We start from the raw sequence: 20,788 nt of genomic DNA, 5'->3' as shown, positions 1-20,788 counted from the left end.
CTTTGAACAAAGAATACTGTTAACAATCTATCTGCTTTTGAAGTTGCTACAACAAAACGACTTGATGATTTTAGCTGAAATAATTCTTCAACTTAAAAGAAAGACAGGAAAATAGAAGAAAGGTTAGAGGAAGTGGGACATGAAGTGTTTCTCTTCGAATACTATAATAACAGTTTTATTGATTACATAAAAATGAAAAAGTATTTTAACCGTCATGGTGCCTGGATATATTCAACATATGAAAATCTGATCGGTCTGAAACTATATAAATATATTTGAATTTAACCTGGAATTATTGTAGATTATAAAGATTTTTTTACAAATAAACCAAAAACATAAAATAGCTGTACCAGATGTGCTTTGAGGGGTGTGTTTGTGTCGAAAAAACCGGAATTTTATATAATAAATATTAAGATTTTATTAACGGGTTCGAGCCCTATAGGTGAACCGTTATAAACCGACTAAAAGCCCAATTTTCACATTTTATATTTAGGTGGTGGAATAATGATGATGATCTAATTTTTAGTACAATTATCAAAACTGTAAATATAGCAGCTGAGGACTATGACACTGATCAGTTAATATCTATGTATAAGAAAAAAATTAAAATTTATTTAACACAAGGGACAATGTTTGACATTCATCCTTATAACGATTCAACATCTACAGAAGTAACATTTACGCTTATGAAGGATAGTTACATCAGATTCTACATATCGGATGAACATAATATATTTAATGAACCTGAATTCGTAAACAAACTTTTAAGTTAAAAACTTTAATTAAAACTTTAATTAATTACTGTGTTTTTATTTAACTGGAATAATTAATATAATAGGAATATTTAATAATATAAATGAAAGCGTATGTTCAATCATACATATGCCTATGGCATACTCAAACGATTGAGTGATTTTCATAACATAAAAGTATTATGATATTCAATCATGTGTATACCTATAGCATACTCAAACGGTTGAGTGATTTCAGTTGTTTGTACTTAAATCTTGTAATATTTAATACTTTAATAGTTGTTAAAAAATGCAAAAGCCGTGTTATGTACATTTATTTTAACCCGACGCCGGGGTGAACCATTAGTCTTTCCTAAGAGACCTCATCTGTAGGCTTACCATACAGCTGGTTTTTCCTAAATCATCAAACCTGCCCGGTTTTGCAGCCAGAATCACCTTCAACCCCATTGTTCGTTGCCTCCCGAAACCTTCGAAACTAGAGACAAGAACGAAGTAAGGCAATTCAGTGCTATTACAACATTGACGGAAGAATTCTTTATGTGCACAACCAGTCAATGTCATAACAGCAGGCTGTAACCGTTAACAGACAAGGCGACCCAGTGCACAAACCATACTGCAAGCTACCTTTAAACAGACAAGGAAGCATCAGATCGACTTCCGGAACTTAAGCGTAACACAAAACGACTCAATGATATAAAAGTTGAAAACCGGTTTTATATATAGTGTATATTCTTTTTATTATAATAGTGTTATGGTTTTGAAATTATCATAATTTTATTTTCATGTGTTATAATTTATTCAATTACTTTTTGTTTTTAAATAATAACAACTCCTAAAGTAATTTTATTCTTCCAATATTAATTTAAAATAATTTGTATGAATTTCAATTATCAAAGGGAGATATTACTTGTTTTTTTTTTAATTTCAATTATTAAAAAGGGGGATAGATTTATAAATTACCTGACCTTGTTATATTTGTTATATTTAGCATTTGGTTTCCCGGTCTGTGTTATTTTTAGTTTGAAATTTTCTTGTTTCATGGATAATTATTAATGTATTTATTGGTATTGTGTACATTTGTGTCATTTCTAATGTCTTTAACAGTTGTTTTATCTATGTAGAAGGATTACAAAACAAGGAAGTAAAAGGTATTTAAACAGAAAATAAATGTGGTCTAAATTCAACCACATTATATTTTACTTCCTGTATGTTATATTAGGCCAAACTTATTCTACATTTTGTCTCCTGGTGTAGTGTGGAAACTATTTTTAAATAAAGACATGTGTTTTCTTCATTTTAAATCATCTTTAGTTAAATCATCTTTAGTTAAATCAGAGGTTTTTACTGGGTTTAAAACTTGTGGATTTTAAATTGTCCGGCATTGGTCGGTTTTTTAGAAGTGGTCAAAAGGTTAAGTGGGGTCAGATGTTTCAAAAACGCTATATTTAATACTACTGACGTGAAACCATTCCAAACGTCGTTAATCCACTAACTGTTGCATACAACAAGAAGGGCAAGCCAAGATTAGTATTAGACTGCAGATACATAAATCAATTCTTACATCAGTTTAAGATAAAGTTTGAAGACATCAAAATAGCAGAATGTTTATTTGAGAAAAATTCTTTTCTTTTTACTTACGATTTGAAAGGGGCGTACCATCATATTGACATTTTCGAAGAACACAGACCGTTTTTAGGATTTTCATTTGCTGAAAAGGGTCACACAAAGTATTACGTATTTAATTCATTACCATTTGGTATAAAAACTGCAGGTCATATATTCACAAAGTTGTTAAAGGTAGTAGTTTCTCATTTACGTGAAAAGGGACACAAAATCATAATGTTTCTAGACGACGGCATCGGAGGCGAACAGAATTACGAGCGGGCATTACAATCAAGTAAGTACACAAAACAAACAATCGAAGAGTTCGGATTTTTGCTCGCTGAAGAAAAGTGTAACTGGATACCTTCGAGAAAGGTAGGATGGTTGGGTCATATTTTGGATACGGAACAAAATCTGTTATTCATATCTGATGAAAGAATTCATAGATTAGAAGTCATTTTAGAATCATGTATTTATCAGATCAAAAATAGCAAATATGAAGTGATACCAGTAAAACACTTAGCTAGCATTGTAGGGCATATAATTTCGCTACAGACTGTAATCGGTAGCAAAGCACGCCTGATGACAAGAGAAATGTACAATTGTATAAATTCCAGGGCGAGCTGGAACGCTCCTGTGAAAGTTTCAAAACTAGCTTTGAAAGAAATGGAATTCTGGAAAATGAGCGTACGTTCCTTAAATAACAAAGGGAAAGATTTCAGACAAAATCAAGTTTGTTTGTATTCTGTATTTGTCGACGCTAGCGCCGATGGTTACGGGAGTTATATAGAGAACTGTGTAAGCAATTTCAGTCATGAAAAACTTCAGCTTATCATAGTAAATTGTGTACAAGCAACAGAAGTAAGTATTCACTTCAGCGGTCAATTGTCAAAAATGACGAATTATCAAGTATTACGGTAAGTCCAGAAACAAATAAAAGGAAGTGCGAGTTCCCGGAAGTGAACCAAAATGATTGTGCCTCAAGAGAGGACAGAGCAGGTACGAAATACTGTTTACTTCAAATTCCTGTTGAAAAGTCGAACCTAGAAAGTGGTTCAAAAAATATATTATCCAAAGAAGTGGACAGAGCGTTCACTGAAATGTCCCCGGAAGTGGACATTATGCATTTAGTAAGGTCCCCGGAAGTGGACGCTATGTATTCAGAAATGTCCCCGGAAGTGGACATTATGCCATATGGAGTTAAAGGGGTCCCCGGAAGTGGACACTATGTACTAAGAAATGTCCCCGGAAGTGGACAAATCATGTAAAAATGTAATTGATCACGTGTCCCCGGAAGAGGACCACAACGACATAGTATCCACAAAATTGGAATTTTTCAATATTTACTCAAAGATGAGGAAAACTTTCGCAAGATGTAAGTTCTAGCACAGAAGTAATTGGTAACTGGTCTGAACAAGAAAAGATTTTAAGTTCTACCTGGCGTGAAACAGAGGCAGTGAACAGAGATGTTCAATCAAATGCAAGCATGTTAAGAAATTCACACGTAAAAATATTTTCAGATAACAAAAATGTGAAATCTGTTTTATTAAATGGAAGTAGAAAGTCTAATATTCAAAACATTGTATTAGAACTGAGCAGGTTTTGTGACAAAGAAAATATTACATTATGTCCTGAGTGGATTCCAAGGGAAGAAAACGAAAAGGCTGATTATCTCAGTAGGTGTTTCGATTGCGACGACTGGGGTATAACCCCCACATGTTTTCGAAACTTTAGATAAAAAATGGGGCCCACACTCAATTGATAGATTTGCTTCATATTTAAACAAAAAGTGTAAAAAATTTAACTCCAAGTGGTGGGTTCCAGGAACAGAGGGGGTAGACGCTTTATTAGAGTCATGGTCACAAAATATTAACTGGGTAGTACCTCCACCAAGATTAATAACAAGTTGCATAAACAAAATCGTAGAAGAAAAGGCTGTTTGTACTCTTGTTATTCCATCATGGAAGAGTGCGCCATTTTGGCCTCGCATTTTTGAGCAAACAGGAAAATGTAAAGAGTTTGTTAAAGAAGTTACAAATTTAGGAAGAAAGGGTGTCATTTTACCAGGTAAAGGGAATAACGGATGTTTCGCAAAAGATCCATTAGCATTCGATATGTTAGCTTTGAGGTGTAAACCATAAACAAATTAAATGTTTGTATGAAAATTAAATACAGAATTACTGGTTGATGTAACATTTATTATGGCAATATTTTAATAATATTTGCTTTTTGACAGGTATTGGTCTAAACAGCACATTAAAACGAAAACTTGGAGAGGCTGATATACAAGATGACGTCATCGCTGAACACATGGCAGACTATCTAATACAATCGAAATCAGAAAATACTGTGTCAAAATACAAAAATAGTTTCTTTCAATTTCAAAAATACTGCGAATCAAAGTGTTTATCACCACTACCAGCATTACCAATAGCCGTGGCAATGTACTTTACCACTTTGTTGGACGAAGGCAAATCAGATCACGTGATAACTGGAGCCTTCTATGAAATCAAGTGGGCCCACAACATAAACGATTTATATGATCCAACCGAAAGCAATATAGTTAAACAACTGTTGAATACAGATAAGCGCATAAATTCAAAACCAGTGGAGAAAAAAGACGTAATCACATCAGAAATGCTTAAAACATTGTGTTCCAACTTCGAGGGTACAACAGACGTCATCGATCTGAGAGACTTAACCACGATCATGTTAGCATATTCAGGGTTTATGAGAATAAGTGAAGTATGTAATTTACACTGCAATGATATAAAACTCAAATCAGATCATTTTGTATTAAAGATTAGGCAGAGCAAAACAGATGTATATAGAGACGGTTCTGAAGTTTTAATTTCATAAGGTGACTCTTCAGCATGCCCGGTTAATATGTTACAAAGATATATTGCTAATGCAAAGTTGTCTTTAACATCTGACGATTTTCTGTTTAAGACCGCATACCGATCCAAAAATATGCCATCTCTTATTAACAAAAACAAAAAGTTAAGTTATACTAGAACAAGAGAATGTATTAAGGCAAAGTTGGCTTTAGTTGCTCCAGATTTAAATCTGGGTACCCATTCACTGAGAGCTAGCGGAGCTACCACAGTTGCAAACGTGCAGGGTGTTTCTGAAAGGTGTCTGAAAAGACATGGTCGTTGGAAGACCGATTTAGCCAAAGACGGTTATATAAAAGATTCATTAGAGAAAAGAATGTCAGTTTCAAAGTATCTTAATCTATAAATAAAAAGTATGAAATATTGGCATTGAATTTAAATTATAACTTGCTTCTATACTTTGTATTTCTATACAGGCGTCTCGCAAATCGCAGTGAGAGTTTGTTATTATTTTGTAAGGGTATAGATAGGACTATTTGGTTCTCCACGTTACACGTATAGTCGGAGTACCTTTGTCCTAGCGGTATTGACTACAAACTGGTTTAGTACGCTCGAATGATTCGAGCTATACATGAGAGATTTTTCTTTATTGAAATCAGTTCTAGCGAGTCACTACTAGAGACGACATCGCCTTAATTCAAATCCAATGCCAAAATGAAAAGCATGTAAAAGTTTTTTAATCATATTGAAATTGTTAGACACAGTGTCAAGTTGTATAATTTTGCACGCTTACACATTATTTTAAAGTCGTTCACGACGATATAATGTAATACGTACTTACTTTACGAAAACGTATATTTAGTTAATGTAAAAATTGTTATTCTCAGATGTTTTGCAAGGATGAGACCCAACATTCAGTGTTACTAGACAGTCGCATATAAGCGATGACAAATGGGTACAGGTTTCCAGAGTTTTTTTACTCAAAAATAAAAAGAAAATAATTACAAATAAGAAATACAAAAATAAGTTTTATTTCTGGTTTTTCCTGTGCGAGCCGACCATGTTTTGCAAAACTTCAAAGTTTATGTCGTTTATTTTTTGAACTACAGTTAACAGTAGAACAGTTATACATGTTTATTTTTAAACAGAGATGTTATTTCATAACATATTGATATACTATAATGTTAACTGTATGTGAGATAATATTGTTCATTCCGAAATGTCATGTTGTATTTCACCTCATATAAAGTACGTCGTCTCTAAATACAGGAGTCTCGCTGTAAGGGTTAGATAGGACTTGTTGCTCCACTGGTACAGGTGGTAACGGAACTTAGGCCAATTTGTAAAATGTTACAATCTGCAAAGAAATTTACACCATACCTAAACAAACAAATAAGCATACACTCTGAGCAATTTGGCTTACCTTGCTTGGTTTTGACATACAGATTACGCATATAAATATATCGGAAATCCATTTACAAGTTACCATAGAAAGGAAAGTTCCTGCTACAAAATCCAATTATAATTGTTGACCTCAACAATGACCTGATAGCTCTGTTGAACAAAATAAAGTGAGGTCAATGTTTTTATGTTTAAAAGAGAATATGGATTAAGAAAGCTATTCTTTTATAACTTAACGTAATACAAAAGCAAGTATGCCCACTTAATCATAAAGGGCTTCTTGTGTACATTTATGAAATAAACGTGCGTACTTTATCTACACTAACTATTTTCAATGTAGAAAAGAAAGAAACGTTTTATTACTCAATTTAAAAAAGCCTGAGCTGCTACATGCCAAAGATGGAACTTTGCAAAATTTGGGTTGGTTTGATTAAGGCGTTTAAAAGATATCCAAAATTAATAGTGCTTTTGAAAATCACATATAAGCAAATCAAAGTTGTCTTGAAGAGCATGGTTCCTCAAAAAAAAAAAAATTGTACTTTATATAATTACTGATAATTAATAGGCCACAACAAACGTACTTGATAATAGCTAATAGATAATAATTATCAATAGAAAATAATTCGCTGAGAATTCTTCCAATCCAAACATGAAGCTAAAACGCTCGTGATAGTGAAACTGCCTACGAAGTTTCGACCAGTGTTTACTGAGAAATACTCCGGACAAGAATTGTACTATAGTATACTAATGTTGAATAATTAAAGGGCAATAACTCGGTGAGAAATCATTTATCGGAACAAAAAGCAACTTACGCATCTCCTCTTGATAATAAACTTTCCTATGAAGTATGGCTATACTCCAGTCAGTGTTTACTGGGAAATACTCCGGACAGGAATTGTGCTATACTGGTTCGAGTCGTAAATTCGGCCATTTTTTGCGGTTTTTCATAAATATTTCTTTCTTTATACGATTGATTTGTATATTTCTACCATATGTGCTTTAATACAAGCAACATTGATTGTTATCATTAACGGCCGTTTACAGTATAGTAAACAATAAAACCGTGCTTAAAATAACGGACAGGTTTAGCCTCCACATTTTACCTTCTAGAGGTTGTAAATATTCGGCCACTTTTTAAATATAAAGTTGGTTATATTTTCAACATTGTCTTGGAAATAAATCGATGCTACAGCCAAAAGGGTTCTTTTTTCACAACTGCAATCATTTACAAAAGCATACCTCAGGGGAAATATTTGCCACAGAGATTTCCAAAAGCGCCTGCCATCCTTCTCACACCAGCATATGACGTAGTTCCATTTTTACGTCACTTTTTAAATCACACAATCTAGCATAAAACTGCTGTTCTTGTCACTTTTCAGGGGTGTTTTAAACAGGAGATTAAAGAGTTTCCTCGCGCTCACATGCTGTTATAACACCTTTTATATAGCGCGTTCCGTGGAAAGCATAAACGTTTTACGGCCCCGAAAAGGATAATTCAAAAGGATATGACTCAACGTGAAAAAAAAACAACGTAGACATGGAAATTTAATGACGTCGAGGATAATATATTCTTTTTCTGTAAAAACGCGTTTTATGCTAGTTAGCGCATGTTCTTTTCGTGTTATAAAGTTTAGATCTAAATTAACCCTTCCCCGGCCTCAGCAGGAACAAGCGCGTGCGATGACGTCACGCGCCCCCAGACAAAATATTTGCTACTTAGAGCACACAACTTTAGGGAATGACAATTTTTTCTCTAGTCACCTCAACTTGTTGTTTTCTGCGACTTTGTTGCAAAACGCAAGTGCTTGTGATGAAAACTTTATGCGTTCTCAAGCATCTGGCTCGAAAAAATGCATTAAAGTGGGTGGCCGAATATTTACGACCTGGCCGAATTTACGACTCGAACCAGTAGTACACATATTGTTGAATAATCAAAGGGTAATAACTGTGTTAAAAATCATTCGACCGGAGCACGAAGATAAAATGCGCACCTGCTCGTGACAGTACAGCTTCCTATGAAGATTCACTAAATTCCAATCAATGATTGCTGAGCAATACTCCGGAGAAAAATTGTACTACAGTATACTATTGTTGAATCATTTAAGTGAAATAACTCGATGAAAAATTATCTGACTTGAACAGGAAAATAATATGCGCATCTCCTCTTGATAGAAAAGTTCCCAGTGAAGATTCGCTAGATTCCAACCCGTGGCTGCTGATAAATGCTATGGGCAAGAATTGTTCTATAGTATACTACTGTTGAATAATCAAAGGACAATAACTCGGTGAGAAATCACCCGACCGAATCACAAATATGATATCCGCATCTCCTCTTGATGATAAACCTTGCTATGAAGTATGGCTAAACTCTAACCAGTGTTTGCTGACTCCGGACAAAAATTAGATAGTGTACTTTTTAGTGATGGGCAAATCGGTTAAATTTGCCAACCGATTAATCGGCATAATCGGACAAGCCAACCGATTCGATTAATCGGATATAATCGGATAATCGGTTACTCTAATTGCATATCTATAAGTTCACCTCACAGTGTATGTTTTATGTCATTACTTAAGAAATGAACCACTAAAACATCAAATATCCTATTTCTATTGTATCCCTTCATAAACACGAGTAAGTTAACAGCATAAAAGTAAAATATTTGTGAAGAATAGCAAACTTCAAATCAGGTACCGTCTTAATTTCACCAGGGACTTATCCAGTGATATTGTGTTATTAAATATTAAATTATTTGAGCAAAAAGTATTAACGATTTATTAATTCTTAGATAACAACAGGAATATTTCAGTCCCACATAATAAAAAATTAAAATATCCTTGCTAATATGCTTGCCTAAGTCTTACGGCATGCTATGCATACTGCTATACTAATGTCAAGAGTTTAGGTTGATGGTTTTCCCGGCTTAATTTTGTAAAAGCCATATATTTTCCAAAATCTGGGTGATCACAGATGATCTCAATTTCTGTCGGGGACGGATTACACCAAACCGGAAGTGACTACTCATGTTTACATGTGAAGTAGTCCAAAATGTAGTTCCATGCAATGGATGAAATCTGGTAAAAATGAGTGCATGAGGAGGTGACAGTTAAATTGTTGGCTTATGTTTATTGCTTATTATTGAGAATAGAATCTAGACCATTTTCATTGTAAATTTCTTGGAATAAGTTTTATTCTTTGCGAAAAATGTTACCTACGCGTAACTGCAAAACGGCTGTTTTCATGGGGGCTTTTTTAGAGGGTGATGTTTCTCAAACAGATATTTTTCTTATTTTAAACTTTAACATGTCAATATTTTTCTATTTTGATAAGAAGCCATGTTAACTAAATGACCATATATGGTTTCATATCATTGAAATGCCCTAAAGTGCTGAAAATGGGGTCTGAATGTTTTGTTATTAATATGAAATAAATAAGGAATTGAATTGGTAGAATGTAACCTCGAGGGACTTTGGAGGAAGCCATTTTTACGTAGAGTAGTTTTCCTTGGCGTATTTGCCCCAAAGAATCGTAAATACCAGAAAGAAAAAGGTCAGAAACAACTAAATTATCCGCTTAGGGTACCAAGTAATTAATCGGTCAGGGAATTGTGAAGTCGGCGATCGCGCTCATAAATGCAACGCCGACGATTATTCGATTGCCGCCGATTGTCGGCCCATCACTAGTACTTTTGTTGGATAATCAAAGGTCAGTATCTGTGTGAAAAATCATCCGTCGTAAACATGAATTTATATGCCCATCTACTATTGATAGTAGGCTTCCTCCTATGAAGTATGGCTAAATTCCAAACAGTGGATGCCTAGCAATACTCCGGACAAGAATTTTACTTCAGTATACAATTGGTAAATAGTCAAAGGGCAATAACTGGGTGAAAAATTATTCGACTGGAACACAAAGATATGTGCATCTCCTCTTCAAACTTTCTATGAAGTTTCACTAAATTCCAACCGGTTTTGTAGGGCCTCAGCAAGACTCAAAATAATTGTCAAGAGTACGCCATGAGAAAAGTTATAACGATGGCAAAGAATTTTTTAAACTAATATTAGCTAGAAAGTTTAATGCATCAACTTGTTTCAAGACATTTTCTGGCTTGAAGAACCATTACTTTCAATATTTAAGTTTTGGCTCTTAAGGAAAGGTACTTTTTGCTCTCAGTGAGGATAACTAGGTAAACACGAACTTTGATATGAAACGTAAAATGTATATCTAACAATTTCGAAATTATAAAAAGTTAAAACTGGTACAGTGGAACTTCTGAATACCGTACCTTCCAAAAACTGGAAACTTCTGAAAATCGGACGAATTTCGCCAATAACGTTCTCGTCTGTAAGCTGGAACTCTCCTACTGTCTCAGTGTATTACCAGACCGTACGTCTCTGTCTCAGCCTTCCGATGCTCAGCCTGTATATGCTATCGTCTATCCCATAAAAATTTAATTTCTATACGCTGGTCCTAATGCTCGAAACATATATTATATATAGATAAGTCAGTAAAATCCTTGTGCAGGTATAAAATATATAAAAGTTCAATTTCCAAGGAATAACAGCAGTAGAATCCCGTTTTGTTTTGTTTTTTCAATAATTTATATTTTTCACTGAAAGCGCTTTCAATTGTACAGTGTGTACATACCACGTGGTCTGTGACGTCATTTTCGGGTATCACGGCAAAACACCACCAGTTTTCATTTTTTCACCGATTTTAATAATTGTTTTTCGAGACTCAAGCCAAGGTAGTGGTCTATAAACATAAGACAAAATTTTCCTGAAATTCTAAGCAGTTTTTGCAAAGGTCGGTTTCAACCCTGAAATTCGGCAAACTCTTGGATGGTAATACGGCAAGAAAACCCGTATTTTACAAGATAATGCAGGATTGCTTTTCTTTACATTGTTGTGCTTTACACCGCTGTTGATTTCGGTTCCAAGAAGGCCTGCGGACCACTTTACATGACATAAAATGGTAGGTTTCTCTTAAAAACCTATGTCTTTGGAAAATGCTAATACGGCAAGAATGATATGACGTAAAATTTAAGTAAAATTGAACAATTCATTTTATCAGACTCAAGAAAACAAGGGTAAACAACAAATGCAAAAACTACAAAAGGTCACCAGCCGCTTTTTTTTTTTTACCTACACGCAAGTATCGAAACGACATATTATACACATTGAAACTTAGTAATCGACGTTCTTTAAATGAATACTTTTGCAGCATCCTTTTGTTATAAATTTGTATTTCAAAATTATCTTTTATTCAAACAAAAATTTCACTGACGCTGGGCAAACTAGCACATAATTATGATATAAAACTATTGTAAGTGCAAAGGATTTCCATCTCGACTCTGCATTTGTCGTATCGTCCATTAATCACAGTTTAATCAATGTAAACCATATAATTATTAATAACAAAAATATGCATGTGTACTTCTAGTATATCATACTATCTAGAGTGTAAAATGCATATGCACCTTCAAAAAATAAAAACAATGTACAAAACGTAATGTGTTAAAATATTTTCTTAAATATTTGGACACTTTCAACGCGTAAACCAACGATTCTTTGTATCTCATAAAGACCACACCGAACGTGAGAGAAAAATTATTGTCTGACCTTTGAATAAAGCGTTAGTAATTAGCCAAAGAGCACATATCAGTGCGATATTGATCTGCTCCTGAGACATACCAATCTGTTTGAAAATAAAACATAGTTGTCACAGGCGGAATCAAGGGTCGGTGTTACATCTTCTTAATACAGGTCATGTCATGAAACAATTGTTTACTAAGTTATGATCCTAGTTATTGTAAGGATCGCAGAATCATTACTCAGAAGATAACTTGGGCTTAACATAAAACATAAGAATTATATATCCAATCATATAATGATAAATCCAGAAAATGCTAAAACTTTATGTCCTAAAAAGGAGGCGTAAAAGTAAAAGTATGAAAAGAAAAGAAAAGAAGGTTTAATCTGTTCGGTAAACGTAACATTATAAATTTGAATTTCTAAGATTTTGCATAATCTGATATCAAAATTGTACAGTATTACATGCATTCTTTAGACCCCTATACGTAAGTTGTCATAGTATCAAATTATTTTGACAAACGATAAATATCTTTTAGAACAAAATTACAATCGTTCAAAATATCGTTCAGAATCATGTTCGTAAAATAGAATGTAAAACTGTGCCCGTGCAATCACTTTACTTGCTAAATATATTAGTAAAACGTATTTTCAAATTGGTTAAACAGACAGACTTAAAAAATAATCTTGAGACGGCCATGACAGTCCTTCATCGCTCCATATACAACTGCTTGTACAGCAAAAACCCCCATTTTTCCTATGGACTGTAAGTGCATGAAAACGTAACAATAATTTTGAAAACAGCCACGAATTAAATTTTTTTTAATAAAATCTCAGGCATACGGAAAAATGTTTTGTCAAAACTTCAAAAATGAAATAGGGCTTTACTGGGTTTTTAAACGGTTCCCTCTAGTTAGCATACCATGCAAATATATAGGTATGCCCTATTTACTAACCTGCTGACAGAAGTAATTCTCAACGGCTGTTAGGGACAATAGGAGTATTCCTGAAATCTGCTTGCCGGCATATCATTCTTGCCGTATTAGCATTTTCCCAAGACCATATGTTTTTACAGAGAAACCTACCATTTTATTTTCAGTCAAGTGATTCGCTGACCTTCTTGGAACCGAAGTAAACAGCGGTGAAAGGCACAACAATGTAAAAGGGAAAACATCCTGCATTATTTTGTAAAACCGGGATTTTCCCTTTCCGTATTACCTCCAAGAATTTGCCGAATTTCAGGTTGGGGAAACCCACCCTTTTCAAAAACTGCTTAGAATTTCAGGAAAACTTTGTCTTATGTTTATAGCCCACTATCTTGGCTTGAGCATCGTAAAATAATTATTAAAATCGGTGAAAAAATGAAGTACTTACGGTGTTTTTAAGTTCTGAATCGACGGATTTGTTAAACAGTCTATTGACAAAAATCAAACTTTTGATGACAGCTTGGCAAATAAGCCTGTCTTTAACTATGTAGATTTTAATGAAACATCTCACAGTCGTAAATAAAAGTATAGTCTATAATCTGGTAAAGTATAATGTATAGACTATGTACTTGTTTTTAAGCTATCATTGCCTAGTATCAACAAGAGGGCCAAGATGGCCTCTTGAGAGTAAAGAAGCATTTTCTTTAATTTGACCAAGTTACCTAGTTTTTTACCCCACATGACTAAGATGTGAACTTGTCCAAAATTTCATGAAAACAAACATTCTGACAAAGTTTCAGGAGATTGCAGCAAAAAAGTGGCCTCTAGAGTGTATACAAGCTTTTCTTATGATTTGACCTGGTGACCCAGATTTGAAATCGTCCAATACTTCATGATAACAAACATTCTGACCAAATTTTATGAAGATAGAATCAAAAATGTGCCCACCAAGGGTGTAAACAAGCTTATTCTTTGATTTGACCCTATGACCTAGTTTTTGACCCCACATAACCTAGATAAAAATTCATGCAATATTTCATGCAGACAAGCATTCTGACCAAGTTTCATGCACATCAAATGAACAAGATTTGACTGACCTGATGACCTAGTTTCAGTTCCCATATGACCAAGTTTCAAACTTGGCCTAGAAATCATCAAGATAAACATTCTGACCAAGTTTCAAGATGATAGGGTCATGAATGTGACCTCTAGATTGTTAACAAGCTTTTCCTTTGATCTGACCCGATGACCTAGATTTTGATCCAACATGACCAAGTTTCGATCCAGTCCTAGAGATCATCAAGACAGTCATTCTGTCCAAGTTTGTATCAAATCAAGTAAATGAAACCTTTTAATGGATGGCTGAAAGGGGCCCAAAAAAGAAAATTTTGCCCTTTCAGGGGCAGCAACTCTAGAACCCATGATGGAATCTAGCCGGTGTTTGAAAGGAACTGAGCTCTTTTTGTGACTTAAGTTGTGTGTAAGTGTGGTTAAAATCAAATATAAAATGTCACTTCTATTGTGTTCACAAGATAAAAATGAACAAATTTTGACACTTTCAGGGGTAAATCAGGGGCCGTAACTCTGGAACTTATGATTGGATCTGACAGTATCATCACGGAAACAAAAAATTATTGTTGTTGAAGATATTTTGCAGTTCGATTCAAATCAAACCGTAAATGACATCTATATGGCTGCCTTTAAAGGGCCATAACTCTGCAACCCATGACAGGATCGGGCCAGTTTTTGAAAGGAACAAAGATATAATGCTAATACAAGTTGTGTGCAAGTTTGATTTAAGTTGATTGCAAAATGTGGTCTCTATCCTGTTCACAAGCCAAAAATAGCTAATTTTGGCTCTTTAAGGGGCCATATTTCTCTGCAACCTATTATGGGATGTGGCCAGTTTTTTTAAAGGAACCGAGATATTATGCCAATACAGGCTGTGTGCAAGTTTGATTAAAGTTGATGGCAAAATGTTGTCTCTATCGTGTTCACAAGCCAAAAATAGCAAATTCTGGCCCTTTAAGGGCCCATAACTCTGCAACCCATGATGGGATCTGGCCAGTTTTCAAAAGAAACCAAGATATTATGCCAATACAACTTGTGTGCAAGTTTTATTAATTTTAAAGCTAATCACAAAATGTGGTCTCTATTGTGTTCACAAGCCAAAAATGGCAAATTCTGGCCCTATAAGGGGCCATAACTCTGGAACGCGCGATGGGATCTGGCCAGTTTTCAAAAGGAACCGAGATATCATGCCCATACAAGCTGTGTGCAAGTTTAATTAAAATAAAATACAAAATGTGGACTATATCGTGTTCACAAGGAAATTGTGAACAGACGGACGACAGATGAAGGGCGATCACAAAAGCTCACCCTGTCACTATGTGACAGGTGAGCTAAAAAGATCTGCTTTAATATTTTAAATGGACTTTGAGACATGAAATGTCAAAACTTTTAATATTATATTTTATCTCCATAAAAATGTTATATTGTCTATTTAATAAATTTACAGTAATTCATAGAAAACATTTTGTTGTAGTTTTCACTTTCATATGCAGTCCCGGTTTTATTGTATGTTATCTGGATAAATGACAATACACCATTAAATGTTCTTCCAGTTTATTGAACATGCAGAACTATCTTAATTTCATTTGTGACAAAAAATATACAGCACACTTTTATAGTCTGACTGCTTTTAAAGCCAAACTTTGGATATGCAAACATATCAACATTATGATAAGACATAAAAACAGATACTATTAATAAAACATGTTTTAGCTCTAACAAATCTCTAGACCACTTTGTACATGAACAACTTTTTAAAAGTTTTCTTTCAGTTCATAAAGTAATTGCAAGCAGCTCAGCAGTTAATATTTAAAAGAATGTACATAAATAAAATTAAGTGGAATTCTGACACAATGTACAGTGGTTAATAACATCTCTGAAAATCAAACATACATTTCTCTATTCTTTCTAACTAACGTATATTCTTAAAAGCAACAATCCCTTCCAATGGTGACCCCAAGTCGCTCATCTGATCTTGACCACTGGATGTAAATTATTTGTCAAAAACCACACTGTATGGCGTCAGGTAACATCAAACTATCTATAAGTAGTTCTTTAAAAGTTATTCTTTTTTCAGCTCCAGTTGCCCCTACAGGCATAAAATGGAACAATCTGAAAAACAAGACCGCCGTGATGGCCCTATATAGCTCACCAAAGAACAATTTTAGTAGAGAGTCACATGTGAAATTACTTTGATATTGAGCTAATGTATTATGAACAGAAATCTATCATTTATATGTGTATAGGAAATACTGTTTACATCTATAACAAGAGGACCATGATGGTCCTGAATCGCTCACCTCTTCCCACATGACCCAGTTTTGAGTAAGACGTCGTTTTTTCTATTATTTGACATAGTGACCTAGTTTTTGAGCTCATGTGACCCAGTTTTGAACTTGACCTAGATATTATCAAGATAAAAATTCTAACCAATTTTCAAGAAGATCCATTGAAAAATATGGTCTCTAGAGAGGTCACAAGGTTTTTCTATTATTTGACCTATTGACCTAGTTTTCGAAGGTACGTGACCCTGTTTTGAATTTACCTAGATATCATCAAGGTGAACATTCTCACTAATTTTTTATGAAGATCTCATGAAAAATAAAGGGCCCCTAGAGAGGTCACAACGTTTTTCTATTTTATACCTACTGGCCTAGTTTTTTGACCGCACGTGACCCAGTTTCGAAACTGATCTAGATTCATCAAGGTGAACATTCAGATCAATTTTCATGAAGATCCATTGAAAAATAAGGCCTCTAGAGAGGTCAAAAGATTTAATAATTTTAGACCTACTGACCTAGTTTTTGAACCGCAGTTGACCCAGTTTCAAACTTGACTAGATATCATCAAGATGAACATTCAGACCAACTTTCATACAGATCCCATGAAAAGTATGGCCTCTAGAGAGGTCACAAGGTTTTTTTTTATTTGACCTACTGACCTAGTTTTTGAAGGCACGTGATCCAGTTTCAAACTTGACCTAGATATCATCAAGGTGAACATTCTGACCAATTTTTAAAGGAGATCCATTCACAAGTATGGCCTCTAGAGAGGTCACAAGTTTTTTCTCCTTTTAGACCTACTGACCTAGTTTTTGATGGCACGTGACCCAGTTTCGAACTTGACCTAGATATCATCAAGATGAACATTCAGACCAACTTTCATACAGATCCCATGAAAAATATGGCCTTTAAGAGGGGCACAATGTTTTTCTATTATTGACCTACTGACCTAGTTTTCTGATGGCACGTGACCCACTTTCGAAACTGACCAAAATATCATCAAGTGAACATTCAGACCCCAAATTTTTCATACAGAAACCCATGAAAAAAATGGCCCCCTTGAGAGGTCACAAGGTTTCTTTATTTAACCATACTGACCTAGTTTTTGAAGCCACGTGACCCAGTTTCGAACTTGACCTAGATATCATCAAGGTGAACATTCTGACCAATTTCATGAAAATCTCATGAAATATATGGCCTCTAAGAGGTCACAAGGTTTTCTATTTTTAGACCTACTGACCTAGTTTTGACTGCAAACCCGAACCCCGTTTCGAACTTGACCTAGATATCATCAAGATGAACAATTTAGACCAACTTTCTACAGATCCAATGAAAAATGTGGCTTTTAGAGAGGTCACAAGGTTTTTTCTATTATTTGACCTACTGACCTAGTTTTTTGATGGCACGTGACCCGGTTTCAAACTTGACCTAGATATCATCAAGATGAACGTTCTGACCAATTTTCATGAAGATCTTATGAAATATATGGCCTCTAGAGAGGTCAAAAAGGTTTTTCTATTTTTAGACCTACTGACCTAGTTTTTTAAACCCCACGTGACCCAGTTTCGAACTTGACCTAGATATCATCAAGATGAACATTCAGACCAACTTTCATACAGATCCCATGAAAAATATGGCCTTTAGAGAGGTCACAAGGTTTTTCTATTTTTACGGACGACGGACACCGCGCGATCACAAAAGCTCACCTTGTCACTTTGTGACAGGTGAGCTAAAAAGTGGTTGGTAACCACCTCTGGCAGCCTTGTTTTTGACAAGTGGAATAATTTCAACAAACTTTGTATAGTGTCACTGAAGAAAATTTCTGTGTTATAATCTAGATAGGTTTCATAGAGACAATCATTATGACCATGTTTTATGTAAATCAACCAAGGTTTTTTCAAAGATTTGACCAAGTGACCTAGTTTTTCACACAAGTGACCAAGTTACAAATTTATCCTAAATTTTAATCAGGCAAACATTCTAGCAAAGTATAATGAAAATCAAGTAGAAAATGTGGCCTCTAAAAGACTTGAGTGTTAACAATGTTTTTCTATGATTTATCCTAGTGACCTATTTTTTTCACCTCAGGCACCTCACTTTTCAATTTCAAACAAATTTTATACAGACAAACATTCCGAAAAAGATTTATCATGGAAAAATAGAAAAACTGGCCTCTGGTGTGTAAACAAGGTTGTTCTATGATTTGACTTTGTGACCTAGTTTTTGACCTCAGAAACCTCTTTTTAATTTGATATAAATTTCATAGAGACAAGATTTATAATGTGGCCTCTAGTATGTAAAATGTGGCTTCTAAAGTTTTAATATGGTTTTTTCTACAATCTGACGTACTGACCTAGTTTTTAACCTCGGGGAAAACCCGTTTTGAAAGTGACCTAGAATTAAAGAGACAAACATTCTAAGAAAGTTTTATGAAGATCTAATAAAAAATGTGACCTCTAAAGCTTTAACAAGATTTTTCCGATTTAATCCAATTTTCAACTTATGCTATATTTCATGGAGACAAACATTCTGACAAACATTTATGATAATCAAGTAGAAAATTTGTTTAAAACGTTTTGCTATTATTTGACCTACTGACCTAGTTTAAAGCCTTAGGTAACCCAGTTTCAATCTTAACCTAGATTTCATAAAGATATTCTAACAAAGTTTTAAGAAGATTAGGTAGAAAATGTGGCCTCTAGGGTGTTTACCAAGTTTTCCTATTAATTGACCTACTGGCCTAGTTTTTAAACCCTGATGATCCAGTAATGAACTCATCTGATATTTTATATGGCAACATTCTGACCAAGTTTGATTAGGGTTGGGCCAAAACTATGACCTCTTACATGCTAACAGTCAAAATGTTGACGATGCACAAAGCACAATGACAGCAGACAAAAGTTAATCACAATATCTTACCTTAAGCATTTTGTGCTCAAGTGAGCTAAAAATAATTGACAGAGGATGTTACAGAACAAAGTTTGATGAAGATCAAGCAAGTGGTTCATGAGAAGTAGTAGTTTTAAACAGAATTATTCTTAGCTAAAAAGGCCCGGCAAAATGAACTGTTCAAACAAAACTGTGAGCAGACCTTGCCCGTCTGCTAGAGACCAAGTCTATTGTAATTCTGACCAACAGTTCCAAAGGAGAAGATATTTATGTAAACTTTGGAGAATGAACAATGCACGACAAACCATCCAAACATACTAACACCCAACCCTGAACCTTAAATTAAAGTGAGCTAAAAACAATCATCACTTCTACAATATCACAGTGCAAGGTTACAGTTGTAGCACTTCATAAACATAGAAATATACAAAAATCTTATTTAATTAATAATAATTAGTTAACACAGTATAATTATGCATTAATAGTACACAAGATCTGAATACTAATCACATAACAAACATATACCAAACTTAAAATATGAAAATAAATATTTAAAACATATTATAACTGATTATCTATAAACTGGCAATATCAGGCAAGCCACGTCCCTCATTCGCCTAAATCAATCATTTATTTTATTTTGTTGGGTTTTAATGTCACACCGACAATTATAGGTCATATGGCGACTTTCAAGCTTTGATGGTGGAAGAAGACCCCAGGTGCCCCTTCGTGCATTATTTCATCATGGGCGGGCACCTGGGTAGAACCACCGACCTTCCGTAAGCCAGCTGGATGGCTTCCTCACAAAGAATTCCAATGCCCTGAGTGAGGCTCAAACCGACAGTGGTGAGGGGCAAGTGATTCAAAGTAAGCGATCTTAACCATTCAGCCACTGTGACAGAGGCCCTAATTCAATCAAGATTAACAACTAATTGCATTAAGATAAGCAACAATAACAAAATAATACCAGAATGATATTTCTACTAAAGATATCTTAACAACTTCTCATGTAAAATATCTGAATACACAATAAATATGACTGGAATGGATTTTAGCTACCTTAGCAAAAACATGAATTTATAAAGAACCCTCTTGCAGACTGAAACTGTATAAAACTGAACAGAACACCAACATTTCTAAATCTAGAAAAACTTTATATATTATGTTTAGATCAATCTTGTATAATTAAACATATAAAACAATCATCTTCTAATCAGCAATGTAGTGACATTAACTCTTCATTCATAACTTAGTTATTAAATCATGGTTTGAACCATTTTTATTGAAATTCACTTTTCACCAACCTTTCTCCTAGTATAAAATTTAACCACAATTTTTAGAAACATTAACATTACATCAATTAACTTCTAGAAAAAAATAATTTGGCAGTGAATAATGCATACCTGATTTCAGCAGTGATGAGGTAAAAATTGCTAAAACTT

The sequence above is a fragment of the Mercenaria mercenaria genome, chromosome 12 (assembly GCF_021730395.1).
Source record: "Mercenaria mercenaria strain notata chromosome 12, MADL_Memer_1, whole genome shotgun sequence".
Classification (NCBI taxonomy): Eukaryota; Metazoa; Mollusca; class Bivalvia; order Venerida; family Veneridae; genus Mercenaria; species Mercenaria mercenaria.
Note: the sequence above shows the minus strand (reverse complement) of the source record.